The 24,912-nt window shown below is 38.7% G+C and overlaps 2 long non-coding RNA genes across 3 annotated transcripts; both read right to left on the bottom strand.

Annotated features, from left to right (window-relative positions):
- Positions 1 to 16,427: 16,427 nt before the first annotated feature.
- Positions 16,428 to 17,082, bottom strand: LOC136260436 (uncharacterized). Its single transcript, XR_010703536.1, has 3 exons — positions 16,888 to 17,082; positions 16,775 to 16,834; positions 16,428 to 16,717 (listed from the first exon to the last, which is right to left on the bottom strand). It is a non-coding gene; the product is annotated as an uncharacterized lncRNA (long non-coding RNA).
- A 1,757-nt stretch (positions 17,083 to 18,839) lies between these two features.
- On the bottom strand, positions 18,840 to 23,861 carry LOC136261785 (uncharacterized). Of its 2 annotated transcripts, XR_010704017.1 has the most exons (4): positions 22,774 to 23,861; positions 19,556 to 19,617; positions 19,430 to 19,496; positions 18,840 to 19,369 (listed from the first exon to the last, which is right to left on the bottom strand). It is a non-coding gene; the product is annotated as an uncharacterized lncRNA (long non-coding RNA). The 2 variants fall into 2 exon arrangements; XR_010704016.1 differs by lacking the exon at positions 22,774 to 23,861 and having other exon boundaries at positions 19,556 to 21,508.
- Between the last annotated feature and the right edge of the window lie 1,051 nt (positions 23,862 to 24,912).

Genomic DNA, 24,912 nt, shown 5'->3' on the forward strand with positions numbered 1-24,912 from the left:
TCCACCTCAAGGGCGAGTATAGAACTTTTCCAAGAGGGTCTTTTCCAAAGAGGGTGTGGCTAAGCTGAATAGGGACCTTGGTAGCTAGCCAAGCATTTTGCAATAGCAATGGGAATTAAGAATGTAGTGGTCAAGTCATAAGATTCATCTAGTGTTTGCAGTCAAATTATATGGAAGTGTATATTATTATTGTACAAAGCACACTACCATAATTTGCTTTTTTTTCGTTGTAAAATAATTTTCGTATGCAAAATTTGTATGAAAATTTCTTGCACGAAAATTTTATACAAGATTATTGCAAAAATCAGTGTATCTAGAGATGCACTATGTACAAGTGGAAGAAAAGAAAATTACTACATACACATGTGAGCTAAAACAATAATTATACTAATTATACAGTCAAGTTGGAAGGAAGACCCTGGGCATAGTGGAAAAGGATGAATACAGGATAAAGGGGGGAAGAGTGGGAACTGGTAGGTACTAGTGGATTAAATGAAGAGATGAATGGATGCTAATCAATAGTGTGTAGCATTAAAGTCAAAAGTCAGTTTGTAAACAGATAGATCTGGTCCGGAAAGTGCTAAAGGTCTACTACTAACTGTGGGTGGGTGATAAAGGGGCAATTCTAACGGGTAGTGAACTCGATAACTAGAGTGCCTCATTGGTTGCCCATCACAAAAGAGTTTCAGAAGCAATTCCATCAGCAACAGCTAAAGGAGAGTTCACAGTATCTTGGGGTGCTGAAGTTACCAAATGTGAAGTCTTCTGCTCTGCATCAGCAGCAATGACCTCCTCAAGCAACTCAGAATCAGTTGGCCCAATGTTCTCAGTTGTAACAGTTCCTTGAGATGATGCAAAAGTGAACTGAAAGTGTGAATCTTCAATACCAACATCTTGAGGATCCACATCTTCAGGGTCCAATGAAGCATATTCAACAGAGAGCGATGAAAACCTATTGGTGACAGGAAACGTAGAAGGAAAGTGATTATCAGACACTGTGTTGTCCCTGCAGAGGCCAGATGATACTTCTATCCAACTTTGTTCACTCACATTGGCACAGGGCTGACTGTCATCTCCCTTGACAACATCTTGGAGCAAATCCCCATCCACCGAACAACCCTGCAACCAATCATCTTCAGAGTGGGGGTGAAGTGCCTAAAAACATAAAAACATTTGGCATTATAGAACACTCACACTGTGAAAAAAGAGGAATATAAGATGGTATATCTAATGGCCTAAACTATACAAATAATCTCAGTATAGTCTTGCATTATACTAACTATCTTATACTTTAGCATAAACCCCCATCTTATATTATGGGTAACAGATTATACTTTAGTTTAATACACATTCTTTGCATGGCTTTGTTAATGTGATAACTTTTTAGCTTCACCATCTCATTATTCATGGACTTTTGTTTATATAGACAGCACGTGACTCAAGATTTGTTTTTTACTGAATCAAACAAAGTCATGATGATTTTACAATAAGTGCACTCTGTTAAACACTATATAGATAGCTAGCTTTGTTGTGATAATTTCATACTTCATACGGCAAAGCATAGCTATAATACCAGAAAAATTAATTATTCAATCAATTCTTTCTAAGAGTCATACAAACCCAGATTTTCTTGCACAGTTAGCACACCTGCAAAAGTTCGTAGTACAAAAATGCTTGTTTAAAATTGAAGGGGTCAGTGGTGTGCGCATGCGTATCAGATGCAATTAAGTCGCCATCTTTGTTATTATTATTATCAATTTTACCAAAAAGGAAGGCATACACAAAAGGCAAAGCCTGTACATGGTGTCCGCCTACAAAAACAAACATTCATACATACATATACCTACAGTACACTACAAACTAAACAATACACAACAAAACACAAAACAGTGATACAGAAGTTACTTGACACATAAGTAATTATAAAAGTGATGCCAGAAAGACTTTCGATTACTGTCTTCAAGGATATGTAATGGTACAGTGTTCTAGAGGAAAGTTGTGTTGACAAAAAAAGAATATCTCCTAGAGTTAATGGTGGACTGTGAGGGGACTAGTGAAAGATGGTGACTTCTGGTAGATGCTATTCAATTAAATGAACAGTGACTATTAAATTTAATAGATGTTTGCTGGTCGTATATGTCATTGAAGAAACTGACCGTAAGGAAACTTCGTCTTGACTGGAGAGAAGGAAGGTGAAGTTGGGAGTAACAATCATTCGAAGAAATGGTCCAAGAGCTGTTAGATGGACACCAGCGATTCCCGCAGATCCATCGAGCTGCCTGCTTTTGTAGGGACTCTAGTAGTTGGATGTCTCCCAAATTATGGGGATTCCATATGACTGCGGCATACTCTAGCGTTGGCCGGATGATAGCTTTGTATGTGGCACACTTAGCTGCATGGTTGCAACCAAACATTGATCTACGTAAATAGTTCAAAGATTTGGTACCCTTACTGGCAATAAACTTGCAATGCTTAGACCAGTTTAACTTGGAATCTACCTGCACACCAAGATACTTCACAGGATTACTCCATGAAATAGGTTGATGGTTAATGGAGTATGTAAATGGAATTGGTTTGCATTTGTTAGTAATCATCAAAGCTTCACATTTGGTGGGATTTAACTTTAGTTGCCAACAACAAGCCCAAGAAGAAATGGCAGTGAGGTCACTTTGTAGGGAAGAACATTCCTTGAGAGTGTTAGCTGGAGCATAAAGTAAAACATCATCAGCAAACATTTTAACAGTGGGGCCTCCTACTAATCATTTTTTGACTCATGTTGAGCATATCTTTGAAGATGACACCCATAATTATGTTTACGACTGGACTATGATCCATCACCACAAACAGAACTTGAACCTTCGCCTTCAATATGTGTACGTGATACAGTATATGTATTATACATGTATAAGTCATATGCATACTGTATGTACCAATTTATGTGACCCAATAACTGAATATGAGATCAACCAGGAAGCACTAAACGCTCTCTTGAGACCAAGCTTGGTGTCTTTTCACTGTCAGCTCAGTGTGGTGCGGCAGGTAGACCATCTAAGGTCTGTCTACAGCAGAACTAGTACATCAAGTCAGCAAATGATTTAACAAAAACTAACCCAATAAAAACAAATTGGAGAAACATGAGACTGAAATACAAGGCTTGTGATGAATACTGTAATAAAAACTGGTCAAGCGTTATTAAGGAGTGTAAAAGTGGCTACTAAATTAACGTTTTATGCCCATGCACATATAGTATAATGGGACTATTTTCATAGGTAAGCTGGACAGCACAACTTTTTGCAAAGAAGAGATTGTGGTTGACAAAATGCACTTAAGTGGTGTTTGGACGACTGCATACCTGATAGGTTTGAAGCGCTTAGCAGTATAAATAAATGCTACAAGCTACTTTTGGATTGTTAAATTCAACAAATTATATCCTGAGCATGGCTCCCATATAGCCAGACACGTGGTTGATTTCATTTAGATGCCAACAATTGGCTATAGCCATTCTTCATTACAAGAGAGAAAAAAGATATTTACAAAGACAATATGCGTTTACACTAAAGTAAAGCTCACAAATAGCAAAATAAGAAAAAGAGCACATTCTTATCCTTATTACCTTCCTTACGTGATTTTCACTAATAAAAAGAATAAACCAAGTGCAGCAACATGTAAAAATGTTTCAAAGAAGTGCAATTATCAACAAGCTTCAATGTTAAATTTGATAAGAGGTTGGCTTATGATGTCATTTAGTGCTTCAGGTCTTGCAGGGAAAATTTGGAGTTGGGACACTAATAAAAAGAGAATAACACCAGGACTGTCTTGGGATGTCCTTTGATGTCCCAGGTATTGCAAGGACTACTTGGACTTGGGGCACAAATAGTTGAATAACACCAGGTTTGTCTTAGGATGTCCTTTAGTGTCCCAGGTCTTGCAAAATGTCCTAGGATACAAAGGACCATTGGGGACTGGGACTAGTGAGGGTAAGGACACTTGAAGAATTCCCAACATGTTGTAGGATAAAAAGGACCATTGGGGACTGGGACTAGAGAGAGTCTCTACAACAAGGACACTTAAAGAATTCCCAACACGTCCTAGGATAAAAAGGACCATTGGGGACTGGGATTATAGAGGGTCTTTACAATAAGGACACTTAAAGAATTCCCAACACGTCCTAGGATAAAAAGGACCATCGGGGACTGGGACTAGAGAGGGTCTTTATAATAAGGACACTTAAAGAAGTCCCAACATGTCTTAGGACACAATAGGACCATTGGGGACTGGGACTTGAGAGGGTCTTCACAACAAGGACACTTAAAGAATTCCCAACATGTCCTAGGATAAAAAGGACCATTGGGGACTGGGACTAGAGAGGGTCTTCACAACAAGGACACTTAAGGAATTCCCAACATGTCCTAGGATAAAAAGGACCATTGGAGACTGGGACTAGAGAGGGTCTTTACAATAAGGACACTTAAAGAATTCCCAACATGTCCTAGGACACAATAGGACCATTGGGGACTGGGACTTGAGAGGGTCTTCACAACAAGGACACTTAAGGAATTCCCAACATGTCCTAGGGTAAAAAGGACTATTGGGGACTGGGACTAGAGAGAGTCTTTACAACAAGGACACTTGAAGAATTCCCAACATATCCTAGGATAAAAAGGAACATTGGGGACTGGGACTAGAGAGGGTCTTCACAACAAGGACACTTGAGGAATTCCCAACATGTCCTAGGATAAAAAGGACCATTGGGGACTGGGACTAGAGAGGGTCTTCACAACAAGGACACTTAAGGAATTCCCAACATGTCCTAGGGTAAAAAGGACTATTAGGGACTGGGACTAGAGAGAGTCTCTACAACAAGGACACTTAAAGAATTCCTAACATGTCCTAGGATAAAAAGGACCATTGGGGACTGGGACTAGAGAGGGTCTTCACAACAAGGACATTTGAAGAATTCCCAAGGATAAAAAGGACCATTGGGGACTGGGACTAGAGAGAGTCTTTACAACAAGGACACTTAAAGGATTCTCAACATGTCCTCATGTCCTAGGATAAAAAGGACCATTGGGGACTGGGACTAGAGAGGGTCTTCACAACAAGGACATTTAAGGAATTCCCAGGGTAAAAAGGACCATTGGGGACTGGGACTAGAAAGAGTCTTTATAACAAGGACACTTAAAGAATTCCCAACATGTCCTAGGATAAAAAGGACCATTGGGGACTGGGACTAGAAAGAGTCTTTATAACAAGGACACTTAAGGAATTCCCAGGGACTACTTGGACTTGGGACACAATAGGTAAATAACACCAGGACTGTCTTGGGATGTCTTTTAGCATCTCAGTTCTTGCAGGGACTACTTAGACTATAAGTGAATAACACAAGGACTATCTTGGGATGTTCGTCCTAGGTCTTGCAGGGACTATACTGGGCTTGGGACATATGGGTGAATATAGGTTGGGATGATAGGACAGAAAGGATTTGTCTTGGGACATTTTGTAATATCAAAGGACAAAATAGGACAAAGGGATTTGTCCGGGCAATCCTAGACATTTATGCAACTAACTTCAGTCATCATATTACTCAAGTAGGTTTCTATCCTTCTGAAAGCTTCTCACCAAGGACCCAAATGCAGTATTCAAATTCTCATTCTTCCATGGCCACGATATCTACCAGCTATTCTCAAAACAAATAGTGGAATTTGATTAACATGTAATACACTGTAAATGATGTTTAGAACCTGAACCACTTTCCTGTAATATCATACAGGATGGTAGTACTGTATATCAGGGATCATGAAGAACTGGGCTTTTCCAGTGAAAAGTGTCACCCTAAAACCAGCTGCAATTTCATTTATGATAGCTTGGCAGCATTGGCTAAACCAGGCACAGCCAAGCCCAAAAATGTTTTCAGGCTAACTCCAAATCCTTCCAGAGATGTGCCTTTTTTCCAACCGCAGTATGTACAATACACATACATGGACTTGCTTTGTGTTCCAGTTCTTTTTGCTGACAATGCAAGTTGTCGATTCGCAATAGGGTGATGCGGCTTCCCTGTGGTTGTGTTGACTTATCCATAGTGACTGGATTGATTGTAGAGATACTTCTTGTGCTATTCTTCACTTGTAATGCTGTGCAACAGGTGAAGCATAGGTGAAAACAACGTGCAATGGCCACTTCGCCTTCCATTATGTAATTGATTGTTGTGGCACATGTTCTGATGCAAAATTACTTTCACAGCATTCCTGGTGTCATTCTTTATTTTAATACAGTGAATTATGTTATAAATACAGGTAGAAAGAAAGATTATGAATTTTAAGCTGGATTAGGATCGAAGAAAAAGTAATGAAACAAGGGAACAGCTATATATTTAAAAGTGGTGAAACAAGGAAGATTACCTATACCTGCAGATACACTATTGGACATTAATCCATAACGCAGTTCATGGGTATAGACTGAAGTTTAAAGATTAAATATCCACTAGTATATCTGCAGGTATTAGGTAACCTTCCTTGTTTCACCACTTTTTAGCTATTCCCTTGTTTATACGTTTATTCCTTAAAATTCCTTCTACTTGTAAAAAGATGTATCGAATCTTTGAAGATATCAAAAACAATCTGATGGTGGTGTCAACTTTTTCTCAGTACCCAAAAGTATTCACACCCTATTAAGAGGTCAACATTTGTTGGCTCTGCACTGCTAGAAATGGTATCAGCCATTTATCCAGTAAAAGGGTCAGTTTATCACATTACAATGAAACTGCAAGCATAGTTGTCATTACTCAAATAAAACAAACAACAAACATGTCAACATGTTGAAGTATTTTTGCAGCAAAAGTTGACAGAGGCACTAACTCATTATCTACTGGAGTTAACTTCAACTTCTTAACTATGTATGTAGCTGGTCAGTCATAAAGGTACGATGAGTTACTGAGGTTAAGGTCACAGCATGTGCTTCATGCATAGCTTGTAGTGTTACAATAATCAGTTGAAGGTTTAATAGTTTATGACAAGGTCAACATTTTCTAGTAGTTACAGTAACCTTACTCTCTCTTACTCAAAATTAATGTTACTCTTGCTTTCAAGTCTTGTTATACAATACATTTTTGGTAGTGACCAAAACTTCAATAATCAGTTTCATCATCCATCACTTAGTATACTACTGTATTTTTGTTGTTCTTCTCTTCACGGGTAGCACTAAATTCCCTTTGTGACTTACATACAACTCGAAACTTGTACAAAGAAAAAATATATTGTAGAGATTTCTGAACATACTACGTAACAGTAGAACTCTTCACTTTTTAAATACATTGAGCCCTGTCCACTGTATCACCACTATGTACCAGCTGTCGGAATCTGGATTTTAACAATACAAACCATGATCTAGTCTACAACAGAATATCACTAAACCCATAACCCTAGCTAACTGCAATTACTAGCTAAAGCAAAACCCAAACCCTAACCAACCTTAATATTGGACTACTAGAATCGGTGCCTTTTATAATGGTCCTCCTACTAATCATTTTTTGACTCATGTTGAGCATATCTTTGAAGATGACACCCATAATTATGTTTACGACTGGACTATGATCCATCACCACAAACAGAACTTGAACGCCTTCAATATGTGTGCGTGATACAGTATGTATTATACATGTATAAGTCATATGCATACTGTATGCACCAATTTATGTGACCCAATAACTGAATATGAGATCAACCAGGAAGCACTAAACGCTCTCTTGAGACCAAGCTTGGTGTCTTTTCACTGTCAGCTCAGTGTGGTGCGGCAGGTAGATCATCTAAGGTCTGTCTACAGCAGAACTAGTACATCAAGCCAGCAAATGGTTTAATGAAAACTAACCCAATAAAAACAAATTGGAGAAACATGAGACTGAAATACAAGACTTGTGATGAATACTGTAATAAAGACTGGTCAAGCATTATTAAGGAGTGTAAAAGTGGCTACTAAATTAACGTTTTATGCCCATGCACATATAGTATAATGGGACTATTTTCATAGGTAAGCTGGACAGCACAACTTTTTGCAAAGAAGAGATTGTGGTTGACAAAATGCACTTAAGTGGTGTTCGGACGACTGCAACCCTGATAGGTTTGAAGCACTTAGCAGTATGAATAAATGCTACAAGCTACTTTTGGATTGTTAAATTCAACAAATTATATTCTGAGCATGGCTCTCCTACTACTACCATATAGCCAGACACGTGGTTGATTTCATTTAGATGCCAAAAATTGGCTATAGCCATTCTTCATTACAAGAGAGAAAAAAGATATTTACAAAGACAATATGCGTTTACACTAAACTAAAGCTCACAAATAGCAAAATAAGAAAAAGAGCACATTCTTATCCTTATTACCTTCCTTACGTGATTTTCACTAATAAAAAGAATAAACCAAGTGCAGCAACATGTAAAAATGTTTCAAAGGAGTGCAATCATCAACAAGCTTCAATGTTAAATTTGATAAGAGGTTGGCTTATGATGTCATTTAGTGCTTCAGGTCTTGCAGGGAAAACTTGGAGTTGGGACACTAATAAAAAGAGAATAACACCAGGACTGTCTTGGGATGTCCTTTGATGTCCCAGGTCTTGCAAGGACTACTTGGACTTGGGACACAATAGTTGAGTAACGCCAGGTTTGTCTTAGGATGTCCTTTAGTGTCCCAGGTCTTGCAAAATGTCCCAGGATACAAAGGACCATTGGGGACTGAGACTAGAGAGGGTAAGGACACTTAAAGAATTCCCAACATGTTCTAGGATAAAAAGGACCATTGGGGACTGGGACTAGAGAGGGTCTTCACAACAAGGGCACTTGAAGAATTCCCAACATATCCTAGGGATAAAAAGGACCATTGGGGACTGGGACTAGAGGGAGTCTCTACAACAAGGACACCTAAAGATTCCCAACATGTCCTAGGATAAAAAGGACCATTGGGGACTGGGACTAGAGAGGGTCTTCACAACAAGGACACTTAAAGAATTCCCAACATGTCCTAGGATAAAAAGGACTATTGGGGACTGGGACTAGAGAGGGTCTTTACAACAAGGACACTTAAAGAATTCCCAACATGTCCTAGGATAAAAAGGACCATTGGGGACTGGGACTAGAGAGGGTCTTCACAACAAGGACACTTAAGGAATTCCCAACATATCCTAGGATAAAAAGGACCATTGGGGACTGGGACTAGAGAGAGTCTCTACAACAAGGACACTTAAAGAATTCCCAACACGTCCTAGGATAAAAAGGACCATTGGGGACTGGGACTAGAGAGGGTCTTTACAATAAGGACACTTAAAGAATTCCCAACACGTCCTAGGATAAAAAGGACCATTGGGGACTGGGACTAGAGAGGGTCTTTACAATAAGGACACTTAAAGAATTCCCAACATGTCCTAGGACACAATAGGACCATTGGGGACTGGGACTAGAGAGGGTCTTCACAACAAGGACACTTAAAGAATTCCCAACATGTCCTAGGAGAAAAAGAACCATTGGGGACTGGGACTAGAGAGGGTCTTCACAACAAGGACACTTAAGGAATTCCCAACATGTCCTAGGATAAAAAGGACCATTGGGGACTGGGACTAGAGAGAGTCTCTACAACAAGGACACTTAAAGAATTCCCAACATGTCCTAGGATAAAAAGGACCATTGGGGACTGGGACTAGAGAGGGTCTTCACAACAAGGACACTTTAAGAATTCCCAACATGTCCTAGGATAAAAAGGACCGGGACTAGAGAGGGTCTTCACAACAAGGACACTTTAAGAATTCCCAACATGTCCTAGGATAAAAAGGACCATTGGGGACTGGGACTAGAGAGGGTCTTTACAACAAGGACACTTAAAGAATTCCCAACATGTCCTAGGGTAAAAAGGACCATTGGGGACTGGGACTAGAGAGGGTCTTCACAACAAGGACACTTGAAGAATTCCTAACATGTCCTAGGATAAAAAGGACCATTGGTGACTGGGACTAGAGAGAGAGTCTTCACAACAAGGACACTTGAGGAATTCCCAACATGTCCTAGGACAAAAAGGACCATTGGGGACTGGGACTAGAGAGGGTGTTTACAACAAGGAGACTTAAGGAATACCCAACATGTCCTAGGATAAAAAGGACCATTGGGGACTGGGACTAGAGAGGGTCTTCACAACAAGGACACTTGAAGAATTCCTAACATGTCCTAGGATAAAAAGGACCATTGGTGACTGGGACTAGAGAGAGTCTTCACAACAAGGACACTTGAGGAATTCCCAACATGTCCTAGGACAAAAAGGACCATTGGGGACTGGGACTAGAGAGGGTCTTTACAACAAGGAGACTTAAGGAATTCCCAACATGTCCTAGGATAAAAAGGACCATTGGGGACTGGGACTAGAGAGGGTCTTCACAACAAGGACACTTGAAGAATTCCTAACATGTCCTAGGATAAAAAGGACCATTGGGGACTGGGACTAGAGAGAGTCTTCACAACAAGGACACTTGAAGAATTCCCAACATGTCCTAGGATAAAAAGGACCATTGGGGACTGGGACTAGAAAGGGTCTCCACAACAAGGACACTTAAAGAATTCCCAACATGTTCTAGGATAGAAATACTTGACTATAAGGGAATACACTGACTGTCCTGGGATGTCCATACATTGTAGAGGACAATTTCGGACTAAAGGACTTGTCCGGGAAATCCTGGACCTACCTGGGATTTTTTGCATTGTGTAGTGTGTGTGTGTGTTTATACGTATATGTGCACATGCATGGGTGACTGTGGTTGTGTGCATGCATATAATTGTGTGTGGGTGGGTGGGTGGTGTTGCATTTTTTGAAGAATGGTATGGTATTAGGAAAAATACTTCCGTATCGCACTTAGAAACATAGGTGGGTTATGATTTATACTTTAACCCACATTGTGCTTGTAGTAAAAGTTTTAGAACAAATGAGTACCACCAAGTAAAGTTTGAAGTATCCCAAAAAGTTAATAATTGTGTGTGTGTCTTAAAATTTTGTCCACTTTACTGCAATGTAATAAGTTAACGAGCTCCGATCCAGGGATTGCCATATAGATCAACGGTTTCAAGTTTATTATCTTGATATCATTATTATATGTACCACTTTTAGCTGTTTAGCATGACATTAAAAGGTGCCACTTGAGGTTTCACTTGCATATCAAATCATGGAATTTGGTTTACTCATGGCTTTGATGTCCAACTAGTTCAAAGATACAGTACACTTTGACTTGTTATAATTATATGAGACTGCATTACATCATGGGATTATGTATTACAGTTTCGAGTGTATTTAACTAGTTGCTTAATGCTATCAAACTGTATGATATAATGTATATATGAAACGTGAGCAGATGTTACAATGTCTGAGATACCAAGCTACAGTTTGTGTATATGTGTTTACAGTTCAATAATGTTTTCTTTGTTTTCTGTCCCTGATAATGTTTTATGTATTGGTCATATGATGAATCCGATACTGATTTGAATAACTGACTTATTGGTATTACACAATCAAAGTGGTTCCCATTGGTATGGCACAGTTCAATGTGGTAATTGCTTGGGGATGGCAATAGCAAATTGGAATGTAGGGGATTATACTTCAGTGTGTTCTTTGGGGTACTGGAGCCATTTCCAAGATGAAGCCAATCCAACCATACTGTACACGTAAATTGGTAGGTGTAGAAAATAAGAGAAAGCATAAATCTCTACTTGTGTAGCAAAGGTGCCTACTCTGCTTACTGTTTTACAGTGTTGAATAATATTTTCTGAGCTGTCTGATAAAAATTGTTTGAAAGTGTCCGAATTGTTTGATATAAACTCCATTATAATCCCTCGTAGGTTTGTATGGTGTTTCTCATCCCCAAAAAGCTCCTTTGAGAATGATCTGAAAAGACAATTATCATCACCAATGATCCTATCTAGAGACCTATTCTGCTCAGATAGTAACAGCTGGATGGAGAAAGTTGATGGACTAGGTGGCGTAACTGAAATTTCCCTACACTGGTCTTCTGTGATGTCTAGTCTCAAAGTACTTGCCAACATAAGACGATAACTGAAAATACTGCTAGCAGATAGTGACAGCTTGACAGGATTTATTTCCCTACAGTTACTTTATGTAATCAGTATGCTATTATTCTGACATTTATAACTTGCCTGTTTGATGTGCACAGTATTTGACTTGTAATTGTGTGTAATGACTTGATTGATGCTTCGATGTGTTGTTCCACTGAGTTCAGTGTCTATACAAAGATACGCCCATAGCATTGTAAGTCTATAGCTATGTCTTAGTCTCAACAGTCTGGAAACATGATATGATTCATGTTTATATATAGCTGTACACATAGAATTCACTGTAAGATTTAGGGGTAAATTTACATTGGCGAATGAGTATGTCAAGTGATAGGTAGACTCATACTGCTACGAATAAACTCATTATAGCTAACTAGTGAACAAATTTTGCAGATTTTTGTCTTAACCTTAACTTTAGTCCCACAGCATTTAAGAGGCACATAACAATATTTTAGCACATTATATGCACTCCAATTGGAATACGTACATATTAATGTGTAACATGGCTACACGTATAATGTTTGCATGGCTACATTTATGTTTACAAGGTTTTAATGTTTACATTTATGCTGATATGCGTGATATATTGACAACATGAAGTACTGGCATGTACTTGGATGAAGTATGTATGTATGCACGTAATTTGCCTGTTATGCACAAGTTGGTCAAGAGACTCAAGACTAAAGTTTGTATACGAATCCGATTATATCTAGCTCAAACAGTTGCATAATACATACATACCTTTCTGCTTTCTGAAAGTTTGTTTTCCCTGATGTGAATTTTCCTACACTATGAATACAACGTTGTTTAAGTCTCTCCTTTCCACCAAATTTCTTTTTATCAAGGCAATAACGACACTTTCCACAGTCTGCCTTTGTACATGCCTCACACTGACCACATCCTTGTCGTTTTTGTCCTGCAATAAGTACGTACATTTATATGCAAAATCAGCTAAAGCATATAGCCAATATATGCAACCATTGTAAATACTTTGTGTGATATATTTACATTTAATAGTTTTACCATGGCCACAAGGGTATATATGCCTGAGGGCGTAGGCATATGTATCAGGAGTGGCCATGGTAAAAGTAATATACCACTTGGGTATGTTCACCTAATATTCAGTGTTGGGCAAGTTACTTTTTAAAAGTAACTAGTTACATATTACATATTACTTGCAACTGAACTATTTAGTTACAGTTACATATTACCCCATAAAATAAAGTAACTGTAATAATATTACATATTATATTACTTTGTGTCCATAGCCTTAAGCTGTCACGTGTGAAACTACCACCTTATCACGTGACACGATTGCGTTGTTGGACAATGTGCAAGTCTTGATATAAGTAAGTAGCTGGTGAATAAGCCTCATTTAGTAGGCTTCATTACTTCGTTGTGGCTAGGCGTTACTCAGTGGGTTACTAACGAGATTAGTAACTTCGTTACTTTTAGTAATAATATTATGTAATATTAGATTCGTTACAGTAACTATATTACTTAGGTAACGCGTTACATTTGCAAGTAGAGTAACTTGAGTTATATTACCTGTTTTTATAGCGTATTTCGTTATATTACTTTGTTACCACAAAAGTAATAATATTACGTAACGCGTTACATAAGTAGCACGTTACTCCCAACACTGCTAATATTATGTGAAGAAACAAAACTACATTCACCACTACAAAGCTATGTAGATATTTATTGTGGGTTTGAATTTTGGGCTGTGCTATTCAAAAAAGAAATGATTTTAGTGGTACCATTTCTAGCCAAGTAGTCCAGTTAAGGAAATAGTCTAAGGTACTAGAGTAAGTGCTGAAGAGTAGAGGTTACGTATGGTTGAAATGTGCTGTTTTGAGAACCAACCCCAACACTGCACAAAGAATTATTTAGTGGTGTGTAGTAGTTGAACTATGTGATGATGACTCATTTGATTATTTTTCCATGAAGAGAATGAATCCTATAAGCCTATATGTTAAATAAACTCAAGCCCACAATGCAAAACTTTAAGAAACCCAATAAATATAGAGAATTGAGGAGAACTGATGCTTTTTAGTTGCCTCAGCATTGTGGTCAGGGCTATAATATGATATTGTCCTAACCACAGGTAAGGTTAGGGCGATATCGCCCTGTGGTCAGGACAATATGTGAGTGGTTTCCTTTGATCTGAGGTGTCAAAGTGGTATAATGGATGTTAAACAGCTGATCAACAGCTGTGTATAGGAGACTTGCAGCAATATCACTTCTAGTATATAAAATGTAAACTCTGTAAAATATTGAAGTAAGCTTATGCAATCTTGGTCATTTAGTTCAGATGACAACTTTATATGAAATATGTGCATGTAGCTATGTATATTATACCTTTCTTAGCATGTGAGAATTTATCATCCATCAATTGTGAGTGAGTAAGTAATGCCTATATACAACATAACTTATACTGCTACATTACAAAGGCTATAAATACCTGTTCACTTGGTTAACTGTGATTTATCAATACCACCATGATCCATCATTTCTAGTTGTTAATTAAACAATTTATAGATAATAAGATAACTCAGTGACTGAGATATGAACTGTACATGTAGCTGCAGAATGTTTCTTACCTTTTGGACGGCCAACTGAAGCATGTGCAGCTGCTTGGAGTGGATCATCTCTTGGCACTGGTCTGGATCTTTTCGGTAGTACTGGGTACTCTCCTTTGGTTTTCCTCTTCATTTTGCTGTACTTCTTTGTCACCCGATTTGCTCTACAAATTTTTGTTGATCTCTTTCTGGAGTCCAACACCTCTTCTTTCATCAATTGCTTCATAGCAAATAGACCTACTTCTGTTTGTGATGTCGAGGCAGCTGAAACTAGTTCTAGGTGTATGCCATGTACTTTCTCTTTTAACGTCTCTAGAACCTCAATGTCATTAATCATAAACGCAGCTGCAGTACATTTTGCTAATTCATCTCTTAGCTGTTTCTGCAAACAGAGTAACTTTGAACCAGCTATTTGATAAGGTGGAATGGGGGTTAAAGAATGCATTGTGGTTGATGAGTTATCATGATTGTGTGCATCATCTTGCTGATCAGCTAGTTGATAGTCATCCTGATTAATGTACATGTCAATTTCGTTGTCCAAAGTCATGTGAGGACACTGTATGCATGATGGAGGAAGGTCATTCCAAGTCCAGCAGAAATTTTGAAAAATACAGAACATGTGTTTACATGGTATTTGGCGCAATGTATAATAAGGGCATGTGCAGTTTCCACCCTTAACGTCAATTGAATACTCACCATTGTTTGAACGTATTTGGTAAATGCCATTTACTTTGTCTACTTCAGTAATGGTGGAGATGTCAATAGCTTTGGCTTTTTCAATACTTGATAGGCAGGCACTTATGACTGGCTTGGGACGATTATGGAAAAATGAAGGAAGAAGCTCCCTTGGAAGTCAGTGATCTCTAACTTGCCTGGCTGACAACTCTATGTACTCCTTTTCTTGCTCAGGAAAGACATGCTGTAGTAGGAGTTTTATCAAGGAAAAGACTGACTTATCATTACGTAAGATAAAATAGTGGTTTTTCAAAACATTGTTAAATGACTCTGTGTAGTTATTGGTGTTTACTTCTCCATGAAACTTTCGTCTGAAAACATGGCACCAAAGCTGTGAAATTTACGTTATGGTTTGTTATGTACACTGTACATACAGTAAAACAACTTACTGGCTTACAACTCAGCCATTCATTCTGCAGATATGTCTGTAACGTTTCATTGTCTTTGTACCAGGAGGAAGTAGTGATCTTTACTAAGGCCTTTTCGTGATCTTCTATACACAATCCTAATACAAATACTATTCTGAAACAAGACAAACGAACTTACCGGTTCTGGAATACATCAATTCTTTAAATGCTTTCTTTGCAGACTGCTTCACTTCAGGTGATACACCATGGTGGAAATTGTTTACCCATCGTTCAAAAGCTTGAAGGGTGTGGAAATCACACACAATCCTGACACAATTTGGATGTGAAACTGAAGATCTAATAAGAGAAGGCTTAATGAAACTGGCAGAATGGAATCCATCATGGTGTCCGCAGTTTTTTATGACTGACAAGAGTACACAGGAACTAGGTATATCACCCGTGAACAGGATTGTTCTTACCTTTTATTTCAGGAGCTGTTAAGGATATATCCTTAACAGCTCCTGAAATATCCTTAACAGCTCCTGAAATAAAAGGTAAGAACAATCCTGTTCACGGGTGATATACCTAGTTCCTATGTACTCTTGTCAGTCATAAAAAACTGCGGACACCATGATGGATTCCATTCTGCCAGTTTCATTAAGCCTTCTCTTATTAGATCTTCAGTTTCATACTGTGGGATGATGGTCCCTACTACTCTCCCTATCCCAAGAGATGCTTTTACAACAATAAAAAAGCAGGGAAACCCATATCGTAAGGTTTTGTATGTTGCATCCATACAGGTGATAGTATTACCATACTGCTGTAGCCATTTACTTTGCTGCCTTGTTTGGAGGACTAATAAAAATGGCTGTTCATCATTAAAGCATATTTCTTCTTGATCAGCGTCTGACACAAAAACTTTTGACACTGCCTCATCTGCCTCTTCCAGCAATTCAGAATGTCTATAATATCATAAAGTACATAAAAAATAACACCATTCTATAATATTATCTATATACCTTTCAATGGGATTCTTACTGTTCATGTGGGACCCAGCTTTGCTTATATGGCTTTCAAGCCTATAAAATAAAATATTGTAGCTATATTGATCAAATTAAACTAATTCATATACTTTGCAGTGCCTTTGTTGTATCGCCGGAAGTAATGCTTTATACCTGCAGTGCTTTGTAGTAGCTCCATTACTGCGTCTTGATCAAAGAGTCCATTGCGTTGTTTTGTCATAACTTTTGTTATCATTACCCTGATGTCAGCCTTTGTGGGATAGTAAGCTCTGTTAAATTGTGATGGTGGTTCAATCAGCACTCCACTTTCAATGTGGGCTGGTATAAGATCTTTCTCAACCCAACTATTCAGAAGCATTCTTAAAGCTCTTTGATTTAAGAAACACTCTTGTACCAAGTCTGTAACCTTCTGCTCTATCTCAGTTAGAGGTTTCATTGTAAGCTGATCTTCGATGGATGATGGAGTGTGTGATGACAAGTGTGCACATAACAATGGCACTTTGATTTCTAAAATTTCCATCCTGTTGCTGACTATAAGGTGTCTAATGTGAATGCATGCTGGACAGCCAAGACGACGAGAGCCAATTGAAGCACGTGATTTCTTCTCCACATCTAGACTTGGTGGATTGAATTTCCCTTGTCTCCATGCAAGCAATTATATGTATGTACCCATGATGATGTATAGGAGAACTGGCCTTTGTTTACTCTAATAACACCTTTTTCTCTTGTTTTAATGTTGGCTTTAGAGCCATTTCGGGCAGTGTATTCACACTGTGTTTGAAGTGTAAACTGTTGAAGCCACTTTTCCCATTTTTCCTCATTATACGGCATCATGTAACCAGTTGCATTTGGTGTCTTCAATTTGTCTGGGTTTGAAGCATAACATTCCAGGTGGAGACCTGCTAAGTTTAAGCAACACTGAGGAAGTCCCAGTTCTTTGCAACGGTCAACTTTTTTTTTACAGGTGGCATTGCTTCCGTCATGTCGCAGCTGCTGGTGACATGTTGTGATGTTGTTCTGCTTGTCATCACAGCTATTGCACACATCAGCACCAGCTTCTTCATGCTGTTTCATCATTCGGCAATACTCAGTACTCCTCTTATTTCTGTAGCATGATATGCAGCGACCCAAGATTTCTATGTCAGCTGCATTTATAAGGCACACATAATATAATGTTGTAGCTTACAGTAAATATTTATTCACGTACACACTTCTGAAAGCACTGCATGGTGACGTGCACACTATCATGCAATTTTGTTTGCATTGTTTTGTATAGCTATGATCTGATCTAGGTAACTAATGTGATAGCTATAGCATGCCTCATTGGATCCATGCCTCAATAGCTTGTCATTTTTATATTAAGTCAAGCATAACCATTAATTTTTGTACAAAGTGCATGGAATTGAAGCTAGTTTCCTGCCAGAAAAACTTTCTAGCCAGCTTAAAGCTCTCTAGCTACACCTTTTACATCCACTTAATAGACTTCGGCATTGGCAATCATGAATACAATTAGCTTTGATCAAATAATTCAGAGAACAGCTCACCACGACACCATCAGTGATTCAGTATAAGTCCTACGTCTAGCTACAGGGTAAGGTAAATGCGGGTATTTCCGGACAGCGCACAATTCCGGACACTTCGTGTATAGCACCCAAGAATGAATCAACTAGAACACACTTTTCGATTTTTATAATCCCTATAAGAATACCTATTCACAGCAGAAATTTCAAGGCAATCCGTTGTTTCGTTACTCGGCTAGCTTGATAAAGGTACCAAAGTGTCCGGAATTGTACGCTGTCCGGAAATACCCGCATTTACCTTAGCTTTCGAGGCATGGAATGCACTGCTAAACCTACAACAGAGCTCTGACTATATGCCAGCTGCAGCACGATGATCGTGTGCACAAATATACGTCAGTATACCTTTACAGCACTCCACAATCACTTGATCTCCACTCTTGGACTCGAGCTCAGTAGCATTGTTGGCCATATCTCGCGATAGGTACAAACATGTGACAATTACCCGCAACTCAACTCTCTGCACTCGAATAACGCACCAAATTCATTCTTTGTAATTTTACCGTAAATTTTAGTTTTATGTACAATAACAATACAAACTATTCGTAAAATAAATTACCATAAAAAGTTATAGTGAATAACAATGCACCCATCAAAGTTTTGTCAGTCTAACCCCATGCCAGCAAAGAGGGGGATTTGGTCAACTCTCAAGTCAAAGTAAATTGCTCTGGTGGAAAAAAGTAGTCTGGACGTCCACCTCTAGGGCTGGTGGTACAGACTACACTAATGGTACAAATTAATAGACAATTTGTTTGTAAGTGAACACATAGTAAACTGGCTGCTATTTCATAGTGACTACATAGTAAATGCATCACCCTATGATGTAACTTTAGTCTAAATCATGGATCATGAATTTTTATCTAATTAAGCCCCTCGTTTACCTAGGTAGGACAAAACTTTGATAGATGAATAACTATTGTTGTTAGTTCATTCCAGTCTTCTTCACCTAGCCACTTCTTAGAAAGACAGCATTCAACTTCCTTGATGATTCAGCAAATTGTCCCTTATGTATTCGCTAGAAATAAGGAGAAAGAAGAGAACTGTAGTATTGCTGACATATGCACTAAATACATACCATCACTGTACAGTATATGGATGAAGCGTGAAAGTCATGTGTCCTTGTCATGATCATCTATAGGGACCTGCCATATTGCAATTTAAATGTTACATACAACGGAAACCACTGTGTTACAGCTTTTACCTTACATAATTCTCAGAGGTTTGCATGTGGTAGCATGACTTCAACATGGTATTCACTAACAGCTATAGTAAAAAGAGAAAGAGCATTTCACTATTTGTGGTGCAACTCACAATATTATGCCATTTCATTGGAATGGCTGACACCTTGGGACATCCTTAATATAGTGAGGTGAAAGAATGTATCCATAGTGGTTAGCAAATGTCAGCATCAACCAGCACTCAAATAAAGTAGCCACCATTACCACTCACTCACCAACCACTACAGACCTCTGACTTACACAAATCAGTAAGTAAAAGAACCCAATATTTTGTCATACATTTCTGGACTCAACTCTGTCTCTTGAAGCCACAACTATTTGCACGTCACTGCAAATGGGACCATAGGCAAGTGTGTATACCATCACTGACAGAGGTATCCACCAAGTGCTATGTATTTTGGCACTATTTAGCCTTGTTGGTACCGGTTAGTTAGCCCTACATAACAACTGCATGAACAATAGGTATGGGGAAAACTATTTATACTAGCTTGCATTGAACCAGGTCAGCATCACTGACCCAGATAGTAATCCCAGTAAGGCGAGGATCTGAACCGGATTGATTAAAGTACACCATAAACACAAATGCAGTCACATGTACATGCACACATGGACACACCCACACATGGACACACACCCCACACACTTGAGTTGTAATGATATGGTATTTGGGCGTACAAGTTTAAGGAAAAATTAAAGGTACCTCTTACTGGCTCTCAGCTATTTCTTGGGTGCATTATGGCTTTTCACTTCACAAGGGTCAATTTGTTGTGTTTCTGTTACGGTTTATTTCCACTTTATCTACCTTCTCATTATGTGTGTGTGGCTAAGATTTTCTGTGTTTCATGTTCACATGGTACCTTTGTGCCAACTTCTAAATTGTTATTTAAGGTGTGCCATATGAGTCTCCCTGGCAATCCCTTACAGGGAAGTTGTTGCATAATTGTTCTACTGTTCTTGAAAAGTAGATCTTTGTTTGACTACAGGTTTTTAGTGGTCTATTAATGTGCATGTTATTTAACAACTTTTTAGCAACCAGTTGGTCTTCCACTCTACTCACTTTCTCCAGTCTACACAGCCATATAACAGGGACTTGGTGTCAACCAGGGAAATAGCTCACCCAGCTCTAACATCAATGGGTACCTAGTGTTAGCTGGGGAAGCAAATTCCCAACTGTCCTTGTCTTGTTTAGCAGTGTTGGGGTCAGGGATTAGGGATCATAGAAAAAAAGCAAGGAAACAAGGGAGGGAGGTCTCCTACACCTGCAGATACACTAGTGAACATTTAATCCCTAATTCAGCTTTGGTCTTGGGGTATAGACTGAATTAGGGATTAAATGTTCACTAGTGTATCTGCAGGTGTAGGTAGGTAGATTCAGTGGTGTAGCCGGACTTTTTGCCATGCCAGGGCACTGGGTTGGCAAGCCATTCAACCATGCACCACACATACACATGCCCATCTTCATATGGACATCATTACAGCATTTTAAAAATGTGTATGCATCACTATAATATACTTTACTGTATGCAGGGTGATTAGTGTCAGGGGCGGATCTAGGATTTATAAAGGGGGGGCTAATTCAAGGTACTAATCTCTTGGGTAGAGGTGTGTGAAGCATGCTGGAACTAGGGGGGTCTGGGGGCATGCCCCCCCCCCCCCCCCAGGAAATTTTTGAAATATAGATGCTAAAATACTGCAATTTGGAGACATTTCTACTTAAAATTCATAAAATTTCCTGCCTGTAGATATTTTATATACTGCCTTTAGATTACTAAGATATGGCTCTCTGAAGCATTTTGTTAATGGAAAAGTTTGGGTAGGTACAGACAACCAAGTACATGATGCACCCTCTCACAATTGCACAACACTGAATAGGTGCATGTTAGAATAATAATGTTGAAAGTGGAAAATTGTGAAATTTGAACAATACAAGATTGAATCTGAGAGCATTTTCAATGGAAATTATGTACCTGGATTAAGTATTACCATACATATTAACTACACAAGTAGATGAATGAAGCCATTAAACAGACCAATGCACTTCATTGTATGTATAGGTGCAGGCAGATTTGGAAAAATTTCATAACAGAACCAACTATATGCTTCCAGTGAATGTTCTATTAGAGTAGTTAGCTGACTGCTCTATTAGAGTATCTCGATATTGTACACCTCCAATGCTGATCCGGGTCCTTGTTGCATAAACTTTAGCATAAATCTACTAATAATACCTTGGAAAGATGTTTATAAGGTGGTTTTATGAGTATTTGTATTATTAGTGATCATATAATTATGCTAAGACAAAATTTCATTATAATACTCAGCATATTGATCAAGTAAAGCCTAAAAGTGAAGGGGGGGCTTCAGCCCCCAAAGCCCCCCCCCCCCCCTTGATCCGCCCCTGAGTGTACTTTAGAATGGTATGACTCATTTACAGGTTTACTAAATCACTTAGTCACCTACACATGTTCTCTTAGTAACCCGCCCTCAAGCAATTTTGTACATGATAATTATAACACGAAAGGCACACTGGAGTACTTGATAATACTGTAATACTCTTCTTCTCTGTGTTCTGCAAATAATTCTGAACAAATAGTAGACTAAGTGGCATATCTACTGTAGCTCTAGCCATTAAATGTGGTAACCGGTCGAATAATTATTTTTGTGGATGCTGTTAGAACTTCAGGAAGAAACCGTTCCACTGTTCTGCATTGCTCTTTCACCCCACACTCATGCTCTGGTTATAAAGGTACGTACTTTAAACCATAGTCTAAATAAGTTAGACACCGCGACCAAGCGATTTAGTAACCCCTCAGGCCCTTAGTAGCTCTCACTGCACTCGAGACGCTACAGCTTCAGGCCATCAGGGATACTAAATTGCTTAGTTCCCTTGGTCTTGGTGTCTAACTATTATTTAACCTTACTCTAAGTGAATGCTAGCAACCTTCTTACTCCATGCATACATCTCTGTATGTGTCTTAATACCATATCAGACTAGGAAGAAACCTGAATTAAAGCACGAGGTACTTTTATTGTTGTATCACGTGATGACTATGCCCTGCCACTGCCACTAGAGTTGTCAGCTTAGAACAAAAAAAAGAAAACAGTTGTTGACTGAACAAGTATTCCGTGCCGTTTTAACTATCACTAAGTAGTATCTACGCAACTATTGCTTCAAATATCTTGCCTCTGGTCCGAGTTCCCCAGGTCTCTTCCCATATTTCCAGTTTTCTCAAGCCTTCTTGAAGTATTTTAGCACCGTCCGGTGTATCAATCTTTCTGTACAAAATACAGTCATCAGCGAATAAACGACAGGAAGATGATAAATTGGTGGTGATATCATTAATATATGCTAAAAATAATAGTGGTCCCAACACACTTCCCTGAGGTACGCCACTAGTTACGTTTATAGGTTTAGAGGTGACACCACCACATACCACACGCTGAGTACGGCTGTTCAAAAAGTCAGTAATCCAGTTCAAGATGTTACCACTTACACCATAATGTTGAAGCTTTGTGAGCAGTAAGTGATGCGGTACTTGGTCAAAAGCCTTGCTAAAATCTAGTAATATGGCATCAGTTTGGCCTTTGTTGTTTAAGCTAGAAGCAAAATTATGAGATGTTTTTATTAATTGTAGTTCAGCTGAATAATTCTTACGAAATCCAAATTGGGATTCAGAGAGTACACTGTGGTCAGAGAAGTGAGACATGATGTTTGTATGTACAATATGTTCTAGAACTTTACAGCATATACACGTAAGTGATATTGGTCGATAATTTGAGGGGTTAGATCTATCACCTTTTTAAAATAAGGGTGTCATGATAGCATGTTTCCAAATTTGTGGGATGGCACCTTGATGAAGGGAAGCAGAGAATATTAGCTTCAAGCTAGGAGAAATTTCAGCAGCCATGGATTTCAGTAATCTAGCAGGTACCTCATCAGGACCATGGGATTTTGATGGGTCTAGACTCTAGATCTTTAAGTAAGCAAGTGATTCCTTCACAACACATTTCAATATTACGTATATCTGGATAGGGACTAGGCCCCATATCCGGGGGTGGTTGGAAATGTTCATCAATCATCATTAGTAAAAACTGAGGAAAAATACTGGTTTAAAATACTAGCTTTAGCTTGGTTGTCATCATGCCGAAGTCCATCTTTTTGTAAAGTTGGTACACCACAATAGTCTTTCCGTAGGGATTTTATGAAATTAAATAACTTTTTCTTTTTACTATTTACATATGAATCATGGATAATGTCTGACATATACTTGTTATAAGACTTACGACATTCTTTTTGCATTTGCCTTTTAAGATCTTTAAATTGTGTCCAGTGTAGTGATAAATTTGTTTGTCTGGCCTTGTTGTAAGCCTTTTGTTTATGTCTTCTCAACTGTTTGATCTTATGATTTATCCAAAGCTTACGGCTGCTAGTGTGTTTGATCTTTGATGGGACAAATGTAACACGATAGTGTGTCGTGCGGCCCAAGAAGCCGGCGCGCCACACCGTGAGTATATTGACAGGAAGAACGAAAACGTCATTTTCACACCTTTGTATCTCGGTAATCACTTATCTGATTGGAACCAAATTTGCTACATAGTTGAACGCCAGCCAAGGGAATCTACATTCCAAATTTGAAGGAAATCGCTCCAGCCATTTCCGAGATACGAGCTGCCAAAGTTTCGTTTTTTTTCTTCTTCTTCTTCGTCTTTTCGCACACTTGCAAAAATTGCTATAACAAGCAAACACGTACTCCGATCGCCTTGAAATTTGGCACACAGAAAGGGAGTCCAAAGGCGAATCCTAGCATCAAATTTGGTACAAATCCGATGAATGGTTCAGGAGTTATGACCGATTATTCGCGTAAAACAAGATCGATTTGTTGTCACGCCTACAGGGTAAACCGCTTCATGGAATGAGTTAAAAATTGCTATGTAGATGGAGTAACCATCGTAGGAGTGCCTTTTGGTGGTTTGAAAGGAATCGAGATAAAGACCACGGAGATATGACACAAATCCCAACCTGTGTCACAATTACGCGATCGATTTTTAGGAATAAAAAAGTATTAGTTTTCACGCCTACTAGGCAAACCGCTTAGAGCAATGAGCTGAAAATCGGTGTATAGCTGGAATAATCTTCATAGAAAGTCCTTGCAGTAGTACAGAAGAATCGGATTACAAACCACTGAGTTATGATTCGAAAGCCAACTCCGTGTAGCAAATGCGAGATCGAGATACTCTAATAGAACAGTCACCCTAATAGAGCATTCGGCTAATTTATTTACTCCATTATAGAATTTTATTACATTACAAGTTATTCTGTAGG

Source organism: Dysidea avara, chromosome 7, assembly GCF_963678975.1.
Source record: "Dysidea avara chromosome 7, odDysAvar1.4, whole genome shotgun sequence".
Lineage (NCBI taxonomy): Eukaryota > Metazoa > Porifera > Demospongiae > Dictyoceratida > Dysideidae > Dysidea > Dysidea avara.